The sequence below is a fragment of the Xyrauchen texanus genome, chromosome 50, assembly GCF_025860055.1.
Source record: "Xyrauchen texanus isolate HMW12.3.18 chromosome 50, RBS_HiC_50CHRs, whole genome shotgun sequence".
In the NCBI taxonomy this organism is placed as follows: Eukaryota; Metazoa; Chordata; class Actinopteri; order Cypriniformes; family Catostomidae; genus Xyrauchen; species Xyrauchen texanus.
The window spans coordinates 6,527,328-6,541,858 of record NC_068325.1 but is presented as its reverse complement, the minus strand read 5'-3'; positions in this window follow the sequence as shown (position 1 = coordinate 6,541,858).

Genomic DNA, 14,531 nt, shown 5'->3' with positions numbered 1-14,531 from the left:
AAATAACTAAATAAAATATCTATGAAAAAAAAACTTAATCCTTCTTCACAATGAACGTCTTACTTGAATTGGATCAGACATGATGAACTTCCTCTTATTCACATCTCCATTTGGATATTTGGCTTTCAGATATTCTCCATCTAGAGGTTCAACACGGGCTGTCATTCGCTGGCGTATTTCCTCAATGGCCTAAAAAAAATATGTATATGTATATATATATATAAAGAAAATTAAACAATAAAATATTTAGTGGCAGCACTAACCTTTTTGCGCTTTTCTTCCAGAACCTCATAGCAGCGCCTCCTTCTGTCCTGCAATACCATATGGTATGTAATACACATTTTTGTTTTAAACAAAATTGAACCTTGGCAAGCAAACTGCGAATAGTCAAAAATTACCTTTTCTATATCTGCCAACAAAGAAGCATTATATTCTTCATCTTGCTGGGAACGTACAGCTCGCCACTCCTGAAGGAAATAAAGTACAACTATGAGTCACAAATCAGTCATATTTACAACCATTGACAACATCAAAAATAACTTCACTCACACAGATATTTACAGATTCTGTAGTCTCAGCACTGAAGGAGGTTTCATCAAGTGCTGTAATGCTGGATGATTGTTGTGAGTTCTGGGGAATGGCTGCGGATGGTGTCATTACCTAAGAGAAGACAAAAAAATACAATGACAAAGAATTTTTTAAGAGTTACTGCACAGTAAAGAAGTTACTTGAACTGTCACCTAACATTAACCCCTAGTTTCACAGACAAGGCTTAAGGCTAGTCCCAGACTAAAATGCATGTTTGAACTGTCTCAACTGAAAATATCTTGCTCTGACAGATGTTAAAATATGTCAGCTCCATTGTTCTGTCACAATATGCACACATGTAACATTTTCTTGCACATCATTTTAACTAAGGCCTATTGGCTTAAGCTAAGCCCTGTCTGTGAAACCGGGCCTTAATGTGCACTGTGCAGAAACATAATTTGTCCATCCATCAATCCATCGTCAACCGCTTATCCTGTGTACAGGGTCGCGGGGGGCTGGAGCCTATCCCAGCTAACATTGGGCGAAAGGCGGGGGACACCCTGGACAGGTCGCCAGTCCATCACAGGGCCATATAATTTGTATTAAAGTTAAATTAAAGGCCAGTTCAACTGAACATGTCTTAAAGAAATGTCTCGTTCATTTAAACATTTAGGGTCAGATTTACTAAACAGGACAAATTAGCATGAGAACACAATGCACTGATGGAAGTGTAAAGTTCTGAGAAATACTAGTACATTGACAAACATTAGTGAATCACATCATAAAGTTTGGTTATGACAAAGGAGGGTTGTGCTGGAGCAAAAGTAAATCCGGCCCTTGGACTTTGTTTAACATGTAGTGACGTCATACCTGTGAAACTTCAGCTCTTGGGACTATATAGAGCCTGCTCTTTCCAATTGCTTTTTTTAGGTCTTTCACACTGTTTGCATGCACTTTTTCTATCTTCCGTCCTTTTCCTGCTCTTGCCAAATGAAAACCTATTAAGTTTAAATTCACAGTTGGGTAGCATTGGCAGACAAAATTGTTTAATTCAGACAGAGTCCAATTTAATTGAATTTTTGATCGTTGGATTCCTCTCCCTGTTGTTTCATGCAGTGGTCTACCTACAAAATTGAAAATACACATAAGCAACATAAAATAAACAACAGCTCATCAGCTAATCATATACTGTATGTAATAGATCAGGTTTAATATACAGATCACTACCAAGTTTGGTTAACAATAAGTAACATTTCCTGTTTTTAAAAGGATTATTTTCCTGTATTTAAAATACGTTTATGCCCACCAAGAAAATACAATAAGAAAGTATAATAAGAAAATAATTGCAGTGTAGAGAGCTCCATTGATTATGAGTTTTTGAAAGTGTACTACTTTGCATACCTCAAATTGACCTAAAGTAATAAACAGCTTCAATGATTATAACTACTAACTACAAAATAAAAAGTTTTTGCTTTAATAAACTCATTGAAATGTGCAGCTAAATCCAAGTGACTATGATGACCATAGCAATGGATGAAACAAAACAATCTGATACTGTGTGTCAAATCAAATGATCTGTGCATTAAGTCTTAGAGTGTAAAAGCTAAATTATAGAAAAAAATAAGAGTTCTAAATACTTGTTTTTATGATCTGTCATGACAGTAATTTCTTTTTATGAATAAACAGGATAAGCTAATGTTTTGAGCAACCTCCGTTACAAAATGGTTTTGAAATTTATTTTGGAATTACAATTCAAATAACACTGTGTTACATCTGAAATCCTTATGTATCAAGTATTTATTTACCCAATCCCATGTACGCAACCCGTTCAAGCTCTGTTGTAGATGGTAAAATCTCAATATCTGGACCAGAGAGAAGGAAAAGGTGTATTTGCCAGACAGAATTTTCTTGCCTTCCCGGTGGTCCTGGCATACACAAAAATACACAGTTAAATAATATCTTAAACATTGGTAAATCACTGTTAATTATGCAAATGGCTACCATAGCAAAGCCCGACTTACTGTGAAGTCCTTGGACCTGATGCCGGAAAAGGCGTCTAGTTGAAGTAAGGAGGTTGTTATTAGTGTTAGATGAGAGCTGCTGTCTGGCTCTTGAGATGCTGTTAAAAATTCAGTCAAAGATCGCTGGTGGCATCTCTTGATCTGATGACATGGTAGGCTGAGAGAAACATTGCATTTGGTAGAAAAAGTTAAAAAAAAATTTAACAGAAAATTAAAAAATACGTAATAAATTGCAAGACAGAAAACAATGTGATAATGAACCAAATTAAAATTAAACTTAAATATTACATAGATTTGTGTGGATGAGCATGTACAGAATTGTCAGAAGCTGAAGCCTTGTTAAATTTATTCAAATAATTGTTTTACTAAATATATACTGGTTTAAAGTGGATTAAATGACTGCAGGTTTGTCTCCTTGGAGTGAGATGTCATAAATACAGATTAAACAATCACTGATTCCACTTGTTTCTAAATCATATTATATTATTTACTACAAATGACATGTACTCGAGCCTTTCAGTAATGGTATTACTCCTGTTTGGTTAAAAGGATCTTGTCCTTTATACACATTGTTCTAAAAAAAACATTTTTAATTAGAATCAAGAACTATTAGAATTTGTAACTGGCTTAAAACTTTTAGAAAAAAAGAACATACGGTAAACATACGTTTTCTCAAACGCATCTTGGCCAGGAATTCAATATTGCCTAAAATATCAAGATTTAGTTTTTCTGTTTTCATACTTGCTTCTGTCTTGAATCATGTCTGCACAGACCGATCAGCTTATGACATTAAAGTAAGCAACAGGAGAACAAAACCTGGATATTTTAGACGTAGAAATGGCCCGTAATGGTCACTCTACAGAACAGATAGCTGCTACTGTAACGTACATTGCAAAGTGGAATTCTTCACTGCCTACACCAGCACATACCTTTGCAGCAATGCCACATTTTTATATTTAAAGATAAGAGAAAATTATACATTACCATCATCGAACATGACGATGCATGGAGCCAAACAAGATAGCTATTTTATTAGCATTGGTCAAAACGCTACAATAAATAACTTACTCGTTTACGTTCCTACACGAAATCCGAAGACATTTCCACTGACATAATGACTAACGTTACATGGAGCAAATCCGACCATATGTAAACATGGATAAACATTTAAAATCTAAAAAATAGCCTACACCAGATCACTTCTGTCTATATCACTTTGATATTACAATTTATCAAACATTACGACAAAATGAACAACATAAACGTATTTATTATGGGGCTAATGAGATGATTCCGACGATATCTCTGACAACTTACCTTAGAAAACGGTTAATTTACAACGCAAAACAATCGCGTGATTTGCAAATAAAGCAGTTACTATTCCAGTGTTAATAACTTACACAGTTACTTTTACAGTAATTTTATTACCTGAAAACGTATCGGTTACCTAACGTAACCTCGGTTCTCTCTAGATGAGGGAACGAGTATTGCGTAAGCTAGTTTACGCTACGGGAAAGATTCATCTTTTCTGAGATATTGAAGCCAAAAATTATCCTTAATTTTTGTATCCATTGTCAACGCAGTCGCGGCAGCTGCAGACCTTGAGCGGGCTAGCTAGCGAGCTCATAGGTTGCTCTGCGGCAACTGCTGCAGCCTATAGACGAGCTTGGGCGAACTCGCATCCAATGAGAGGCGTCCGCGGCTCACTGCATCAAAGCCCGCCAAAAGGGCGTGACTAGAGTGCATATAAGCGTAGTTCGTAGGCTGGAACCCTGGTTTTCATTGACTGAAGCGAAAAGTCGCCGTGGCGCTGAAAGCACGTCGGCTACGCAATACTCGTTCCCTCATCTAGAGAGAACCGAGGTTACGTTAGGTAACCGATACGTTCTCTTACGAGAGGTTCTCTCGTGATTACGTAAGCTAGCTTACGCTACGGGAACCCATTGTCAACGCCGTCGCGCCAAGCATCCACTGTATAAGCCCCAGGGAATTAAGGGGGACCCGGGGAGCCCTTATGAGTGGGGAAATAATATTTGGCCGGCAAGAATGCGGGTCATTGATTGTGTAATACATAAGCACATAGTAGGACGGGAACGACAGAGCGGCGGTGCCGGTCTGTGTGGAATGTGTCCCATCAGTGCAGCTCACCAGGGGAGCTGTAGCGTATTAAACCGCTAGTAGTTAGGCCTGCAGAGCGGGCACTTCCATATTGTAAAATCTGACAAAGGTGGAGGGGAAGTCCATCCGCTGCCACACATATGTCGTGAATGGAAATTCCGCTGGACCATGCCCACGAGGATGCCATGCCTCTAGTGGAGTGAGCCCTAATGCCCAACGGGCATGGCAGGTCTTTTGACGCCGTATGCAGCAGCAATAGCGTCCACTATCCATCTAGATAGTGTCTGTTTCGAGGCGGCGAGACCTTTGGTGCGCCCTCGAACGAAACGAAAAGCTGCTCGAGCGTCTGAAAGCAGCGGAGCGTGCAGTATACAATCTCAGTGCTCTGACCGGGCAAAGGAGATTGGCGTCGCGTCACTATCCGGTGCTGGCAGCGCCGATAGGGAAATGACCTGTGCTCTGAAAGGAGTACCGATCACCTTGGGAACATAGCCGTGTCTAGGCTTTAAAATGACCTTGGAGTCACTTGGTCCAAACTCAAGACACGCAGCGCTGACAGACAGCGTGAAGGTCTCCCCACACGTTTGACTGATGACAGGGCAGTCAGAAAACGGTTTTGAGTGAAAGGTATTTCAAATCCACGGATTGAAGTGGTTCGAAAGGGGGCTTTCATAGTTTCGAGAACTATAGAAAGATCCCAGATAGGAACCGATGGGGCGCGGGGGTTCATCCTTCTAGCTCCCTGAGGAAGCGGATGACCAGCTTGTTTTTACCCCATGACTGGCCGTGCAGGGGTTCAGCGAACGCCGCAACGGCCGCCACATACACTTTGAGCGTGGATGGGGATCTGCCCTCATCCAGCAGCTCTTGTAGAAATACTGAGCAGCGACGACACCCCACATGTCCGTGGGTCCAGGTCTCTGTCGGTGCACCATTTTGAGAACACAGACCATTTTGACGCATAGAGTCTTCTCGTGGAAGGGGCTCTAGCGTGTATGATGGTGTTTATTACTCCTTCTGGCAGAGCGACGGGTAGTCGTTGATCACCACGCATGCAGCCCAGCGCTCTGGGTGGGGATGCCAGATTGTGCCGCGAGCTTGAGAGAGGAGATCTGCTCTCACTGGGATGGGCCACGGCGCTGTCAGTGACAGCTGCGTAAGCTCGGGAACCATGTCTGATTCTCCCAACGCGGGCTATGAGGAGCACCGAGTGACGCGTTTCCTGATCCTCTGCATTACCTGTGGCAATAGCGAGACGGGAGGGAAGGCGTAAGCGGGCGCTTGGGCCAGTCCTGGGCCAGCGCGTCCTCGCTTTTCGAGAAAAATACTGGGCAGTGAGAGTTCTCTTTGGACGCAAAGAGGTCTATCTCTGCTCTGCCGAATAGGTGCCATAACGTCTGGACTGTTTGAGCGTGCAGGGACCATTCCCCTGGGGGAATATTGTCTCTGGACAGTCTGTCCGGGCCATCGTTCAGGTGAAGCGCAGGTGGCACTGGGACCAACTCAGTATGCGTTTTGTCAGATGGAAGAGGTTCCTGGATCTGACACCGCCCTGACGGTTTAGGTAGGATACCACAGATCTGTTGTCCGAACGGACCAGGACGTGGTGACCCTGAATGACCGGGAGAAAGCGCACGAGCGCGTACTCGACCGCTATCATTTCCAGACAATTTATGTGAAGGAGCTTTTCCTGAACTGACCATAGGCCGAAAACCGGAGAGCCCTCGCAGACCGCGCCCCAACCCGTGTTGGACGCGTCTGTCGAGATGACTTTTCGGCGAGATACAGCTCCCATTGTCACTCCCCGCTGATACCATTCGGCCACTGTCCAGGGCTGCAGAGCTGATATGCAGGTCTGAGTCACCTTGATGGGCTGGCGGCCTGTGGCCCAAGCCCGGCGAGACGGGCTGGTGTTTAGCCAATGCTGAAGCGGGCGATGTGCAGTAAACCCAGCTGAAGTACTGCTGCGGCTGAGGCCATGTAACCTAGCACTCTCTGGAATTTCTTCAGAGGCGTGAGGCTGTTCATCTGAAAAGATGCGGCTAGTCAGCTGAACACGGCGTGCGCTGCTGTGTAGATAAGCGAGCCGTCATTGCCACGGAGTCTAGTTCTATTCCCAGGAAGGAAATGGTCTGACTGGGCTGTAGTGAGCTCTTGGTCCAATTGACTGCAAGACCCAAACTGTTCAGATGGCTGAGGAGAACTGCTCTGTGAGACAGAAGCTCCATATGTGACTGAGCCATAATCAGCCAGTCGTCCAAATAGTTCAGAATTCGCAAACCCTGACTCCGCAGAGGTGCGAGCGCCGCATCCATGCACTTCGTGAAAGTACGGGTGCTAAGGACAGGCCGAACGGAAGGACGGTGTATTGATAAACCTGGCCGTCAGGCGAATCTCAAGAATGGCCTGTGACGGGATTTATCTGAATCTGAAAGTATGCATCTTTCAGATCGAGAGAAATAAACCAGTCCCCTGGCGCACATGCGCCGAGGAGTTTCCTGATTGTAAGCATTTTGAACGGTCTTTTTGCAAGCACCTTGTTCAAAACCCTGAGATCTAATATGGGTCTGAGGCCGCCGTCTTTCTTAGGAACAAGAAAATAACGGCTGTAAAGCCCCGACTCGCTCAGAGAGGGTGGCACTTTTCTATGGCCCTTTGCACAGAAGGCTTGCTATTTCTGAACGAAGCATGCACGCTAGCTTCCGTGTTCACAGTGGTTTCGAGCCAGCTCTGAAGCGAGGGGCGGTGATCGAACTGTAGCAAATAGCCCTGTTGTATTGTGCTTAACACCCACTTGGATATCCCTGGAATAGCTTCCCACGCTTTGAAGCGTAACGCTAGAGGGTGAATGGCCAATTCGCTCTGATTGCCGCACACAGAGCTGAACAAAATGTGTGAGCGCTGCTTAGTGTGTTCATGCATGATTGCTCGCAGACAGCATGAACAAGCTGTTTTGTGAGTGACTTCCGATTGGAATGAATGGGGAAAGAGTCACATCTGTTACGTGATGCGCAAGCATAGTCATGGGCACGGGACTTACACACAGAGGAATGGTTGCTGGCCGTGTAACAGAGCGGGCAGAGAATGGCGCGCGACGCATTTGTGGGCGCATTTATTGACTCTAGCGCCGAGCGGTTCAGTAATCGCTTTATGTGAGCGTGCTCTGGTGGGGACACGAGACATGCAGTGCTTGTGTGCAGAAGTGAACACTGGATTGTGGGCACATTTTCTACACATAGGGCTGGTCGTGGTGACAGAGCGGGCAGAGAATGGGCGCACGACGCATTTGTGGGCGCCTTCATTGACTCTGACGCTCGAGCGGTTCAGTAACCGCTTTATGAGAGCGTGCTCTGATAGGGGCACGGGATGTGTTATGCTTGTGTGTAGGGGCTGAACACTGGGTTGTGGGCACTTTTTCTACACATAAGACATGTTTGCTCTTTACAAGATTTCTTTGGTCGCCGTGAAAACGGCGTTTGAGTGCAGGCAAGCGGGCAGTGTCACCGGCTTGTTGGCTGCTAAATTCACCACTGTAGTAGCCTGAGAGAAGGGACTGACAGGGGTAAAGCTTTGACAGTGGTCCGGCCGGCGGGACTGAGCCGTCGCTTGTTCAACACAGTTAGGAAGACTTCGGCTGCTCGGGTTTCAGCGCTACCTTAGATCGAGGCCCGCGGGGAGGCGGTCTGCGGCGGCTGTCTGAGCCTGATCGAGGGCGGCCGCCCTGTCGACGCTGAGAAGTCTGAGATTGTTGAACTGGGCGCTGTGAAGAGGCTCGTGCAGGAGGCTGATCACGTGAGCGGCCTGCAGAGGAGCTTAGCGCGACGCGGCAGGAAGAGGTTCATGGCTTGGGTGGCTTTCTGGACTTCTGAGAAGCGGTCAACAATGCCACTCACCGCGGAGCCGAAGAGACCGGTTGGAGAGAGCGGTGCGTTGAGGAACGTGAGCGCTCTGCTTCTCCCATGTCGGCTAGTGTTAGCCATAAGTGTCTCTCGGTCACAGTCAGCGAGGCCATGCACTTCCCTAGAGCTTGGGCTGCAGCTTTGGTAGCGCGAAGGGCGAGGTCTGTCGCGCCAGAGATCAGTAACAGCCTCTGGGTGCCTGCCTTTCTCATCCCACTCCGACGAAGGTCTGCTTGTAGGATCTGTAAAACGGCCATTGAGTGCAGAGCAGATGCGGCTTGGCCGGCGGCGGAATAGGCGCGCCAACATAGGCGGAAGTCGCTCTGCAGGCCTTAGACGGGAGCACAGGCTTGGAACGCCATCTCGCGGAGGGCGGACAAAGGTGTGCTGCTACCGAGTCCTCGACCGGGGGATGGAGGAGTAGCTCTCTCAGTGGCGCCGTCCACCGACGCAGAGAGGTGGAGACGTGTGAACGGGTCCTGGCTGAAAACGGAGCGTTCCACGACTTTGCAAGCTCCGTATGTAATTCGGCAGGAAGGGAGCGGCCCGGCCGCGGGTGTAGAGCGGCGATGGCTTTGAAGAAAGCAGCCGTCGAGTCTGTTGGGTGCCTGCTCAGGGGCGGTGACCACTCGAGCCCGAGGCGGTCGACGGCCTGTGTGAGGAGGCGTGTTAACTCCCTTCGACTCGGGCGCGGGTCCTGCTGGATTCCTGGGCTGAGGAGGAGGCTTGGGAGCCTGTCCACTCCTCGCTGTCCGAAGCCATGATGGAACAGCAGCCCTTATCCTCCGCTCGTCATCCGAGATGGCAGCAGTGCGGCCGCCGGCGGCAACTGCGCGTCCCGGGGCGAGGAGGGTGAAAGCGATGCTCGAGGGAGAGGCTCGGCGAGGCAGTCGCTTCAACCACAGTTTCCGGCAGCCTTTGTGAGCGGCGCTTCTTCCTGCGCGGCTGAGGGTAAGGCGGCGCGGCAGTTTCTGCTTTGACCGCTCGAGTCGAGCCCGCGAGGGTCGACATCGGTAGCTCCTCGCAGAAATCGCATCCGCCCTCAGTGAGGGCGAGCTCTGCGTGCCCCAGTCCCAGGCAGAGGCGCCAGATGATGTGGCGGTCTCCTGTGCTGAGAAGGGCGCGACATGAGGCGCAAGTGGAGCGAGGCATCTTGAAAAAGACGCTTCAGTACTCTTTTGTGAATAGTTCGGTGAGAACTAGCTTGCTTAATAAAAGGATACGTCGTCGGATAGGCGTAGCTTCGCAGGATGGCTGAAGGTGGCTGAGACGGCCGGCTTCTTCTAGCGCTGTCCACGCTTGCTAGATGCCCCTCAAACGGCGACGCGGCTTCCAGGTCAGCGATGCGGAGAGCTTCACTGAAGAGATGAAAATCAGGGTTCCAGCCTACGAACTACGCTTATATGCACTCTAGTCACGCCCTTTTTGGCGGGCTTTGATGCAGTGAGCTGCGGACGCCTCTCATTGGATGCGAGTTCGCCCAAGCTCGTCTATAGGCTGCAGCAGTTGCCGCAGAGCAACCTATGAGCTCGCTAGCTAGCCCGCTCAAGGTCTGCAGCTGCCGCACTGCGTTGACAATGGATACAAAAATTAAGGATAATTTTTTGGCTTCAATATCTCAGAAAAGATGAATCTTTCCCGTAGCGTAAGCTAGCTTACGCAATACGAGAGAACCTCTCGTAAGAGAACCAGGTCAGGCCGTTGCCGTTCTGAGATTTTTTGGCGCGCTCCTCGAAGACAAAATGGTTAGAAAAGGCGGGGCTTAGCAAAGGGGTGGTTTGAGTACACAATTAAGATATCTATAAAATAATTTCGACTAGTCAGAATGTTCATTCAAGATATCTACACTGAAATTCTTCCTAGTCACAAAGCTGAATGCAGATATCTCCAAAGAAAAATCCTCCTAGTCAAAAAGCAGACTGAGATATCTATAATTAAATTGAATATATCTTTAAATGAGTTTTGACTAGGACGAGTTCCAATTCAAGATATCTCTAAGTTTTGCCTAGTCAAAAATCCAGTTCAAGATATCTACAACTGTAATTTGACTAGTAATAAATTACTTAAAGATATCTACATATGTATTTTTGGATATCTTTAAAAACGATGAATTAATGATATCTCCAATTTGATTATGACTAGACAAAACCCAGTTAGAGATATCTCAAATTATAATTTGCACTAGTGATGATTAAATTAGAGATATCTCTAATTGAATTGCCACTAGTGCAAATTATAATTTGAGATATCTCTAATTAGAAATCCAGCGGAAATACATTTTTTTTACAGATGTTTATTTACAATTTCTACTAGTCAAAACTCATTTGTAGATATCTGAAAATATTTTCCAACTGAAGTCAATGGAAGAATATGACTAGTCATAAAAGCATTGTAGATATCTGTAATGTATATTATGACTAGTCATAAAAGCATTGTAGATATCTGTAATGTATATTATGACTAGTCATAAAAGCATTGTAGATATCTGTAATGTATATTATGACTAGTCATAAAAGCATTGTAGATATCTGTAATGTATATTATGACTAGTCACAATCACATTGTAGATATCTTAATTGCAATTACGACGAGTCAAAATGGCAGAAGAGATATCTGGAAATGGAATTATGACTAGTCAAATCTGATTTATGACTAGTCCGGGAAGGAGTATTTAATGTTAAAACGGCTTGCCATAATGAGCCATTTGGCCACTTGTCCAGATTGAAGGGGTGAGTGTTGCACTTTTCCATTGACTGCTGAGTTGTAGGGTTAAACCATTTCTGTAAACCTGGGGGGTTTGCCTGCCACTATTTAACATACTAAGGATCCTCTAATTTCTTGGTCCTTTTCTTCCTTTTGTGTGTAGCCTATACAAATGTAATATTTGGATTGCAGTTTTAAGACTTAAAATAAATTGTAAAGTTATAAACTATTTTCATAGATAAATTGCCTCCTTTTGCTCCACTACGGTCTCTTTTTATAAAAAAAAAACCAACAAAAACACATTAGTGGAAATTCTTTTTACACCATTCATCAATCTTTAGTTTTATATCATTACATCAACAATTGTGTGGCTGCAAAGTTACAACAGTGGTACTTAATAAATGTTGGTTTAGGATACAGACCATTGTAATAAATATGCATTTGGAAAACATGAAACTACTCTTTGAACATTTTTTTTTAATGTAGGTTATGACCAGCAGGGGGGCATACTAGACTAGCCTATACCCTTAATCCCGATGAAATGGTAAAATAATTGGGACGACGTCCTGATTTCAACCAGGTGCTTGGGGTGGGAAACCGTTAACAATTTAATATCGACTAAGTCTTAATTGATAGATCATAAAGCAACAAGAAAGCACAGTGTGAATACTGCTGAAGCTGCCTACTTAGCCATTTCATAAACAGAAAAGGTTACAATCTGCATCTGACTCAACATCAAAAACACCCACAGAGCAGACAATCATGAGTTTTTTTGTTTTATTCGTAAACAAAAAAAATATCATCAACTGCCCATCACCCAGTCATTGGCCCATGGGTTTATAATGCAATCCAACAAAACACCACCAGAATAAATAACCAGGGATCAATCAAGATCTCCCTGACAAAACCTCAAAAATATATTATATCCTTCATAAACATTTATTTCAGGGCAATTTTATTGAGTTCATATTGTTAGGTCCAGACCCTGTAAATGCCAAGAGTGAAAGTAACCCCTACAGCCATAGACTGCTCAGTTGCAGGATTAGCACATTTTCTGATGTGTAAAGAGGACATGGTATGATATAAAGTCTGGCATTTCCCCACAATAGCGTATTGCAGCAGTGCATTTCAAGAAAGATGGAGTTGCTTGAGGTGAAAGTAGAGAAGACATGGGCTTGAACTCAGACTGTTAGGACATCTGTATGGGTAACTGTTTACATGGTGCAGAAAGGCATTAAATAAATTAAACAAATACAAGAAATATCAGACTGAGATTATTATGACTGCAACGGATAGCAAAGAGAACGTGACTAGTGCTTTGTCTTCTCGCCTACATCAAAAAGGCCGAGGAGAACCAAGGGATGAGAGGTGTCTCAGAAGGACGATCTCTCCTGTTTGCGGCATCCATGGAGAGGGTGGATATTCTGATGGGGTCTGGCTGCTGCGGTCTTCTCAGTTTAAACTCTTCCTACACACTGGACATCCTGTGTGGCCATAGAACAGAATGTAGATTACATTAGCTTTGGGCAGTTTTCTCACTAGAGTTTTAACAAGTGGACTCCTTAATTTAGTCCTATTTCACACGATGCTCATGCTGTTCTTTGACCATTGTCTGGCAAGTCAAATATAGCTCAGCAAAATCCCCCACTGCTAATGTTAAATGACTGGTATAGTAGGTCAACTTCAGCATGGGTGATTCATTCTGCATTTAGCATCTAATAAATGTATAGTTGATTGTAATTTGACATTCCTTTAAGGCAATTCTAAAAGGTAAAGCTGGCAAAATTCTATACAAGAGCTTATTGTTCTGTGCCATTAACCTCCATTCCTCTCCAAAAACTATTAACACATTAATTAGCCACATATTTGCACTGGGCAACACGGTTCCTTCATTACAATAAACAATAGGAAATGTTTATTTTGAGTCGACCCCTCAAATGTTTCTACCAGGTAGCCACAAGCATGTTCTAAATTCCTTTAGTTCCTAATACCTGAATGAGCACTGTGAATATCATATAAAGTACTAAATGTTATTAAGGATCTGTTTTGTGAGTTTATTTTACAAAAGCTCAACTTTGTTATGACTCACCATTTCCAGCCATGGTACTCTACATTATGAATGAAAGAAGTGGTTACAGGGTAGCTGTCTGACTGGCTCTCCCACTGCAAAGTTCTCTCCGTGCACTGGACATTCCATACAGCGGTCTACAGGAGAAAAATGTTTATCAATACCCCTGTGGTTAGTAGGGGGGAAAATAAGTAAATAAATCAATACTTTGATGCATTGCGGAAGTGGATGATTCTGAATCAATTCACAAATCGATTTCCTAAATGTTAATTGGTAACTTAATGTCGACAGAACAAAAGGGGCAGAACTCGGAAGTGCAGCACCAGACAGTTGGTGGTGTGCACATAACAAACCAGTGCCCCCCCCCCCCCATTCGGCACATCGCCGCTTCTGAATTATGACTGCCGCTACAAAAAAATTCACACGGTTATTATCAAAGTGCAACTAACAGACTGTATATAAAAGCAACTAATGATTTTCACTCGCACACTGTGCGAGCACGGTAACATTCAACAATTGGCTAGCTCCCTCTCCTCATTCTTCAAAGGACACCTACAGTCAGGTCCATAAATATTGGGACATCGACACAATTCTAATCTTTTTGGCTCTATACACCACCACAATGGATTTGAAATGAAACGAACAAGATGTGTTTTAACTGCAGACTTGCAGCTTTAATTTGAGGGTATTTACATCCAAATCAGGTGAACAGTGTAGGAATTACAACAGTTTGTATATGTGCCTCCCACTTAAGGGACCAAAAGTAATGGGACAGATTAACAATCATAAATCAAACGTTCACGTTTTAATACTTGGTTGCAAATCCTTTGCAGTCAATTACAGCCTGAAGTCTGGAACGCATAGACATCACCAGACGCTGGGTTTCATCCCTGGTGATGCTCTGCCAGGCCTCTACTGCAACTGTCTTCAGTTCCTGCTTGTTCTTGGGGCATTTTCCCTTCAGTTTTGTCTTCAGCAAGTGAAATGCATGCTCAATCGGATTCAGGTCAGGTGATTGACTTGGCCATTGCATAACATTCCACTTCTTTCCCTTAAACTCTTTGGTTGCTTTCGCAGTATGCTTCGGTTCATTGTCCATCTGTACTGTGAAGCGCCGTCCAATGAGTTCTGAAGCATTTGTGATCCCCAGAGCCACCACCATTGTGTCCTTGAGCAAGGCACTTAACTCCGGAT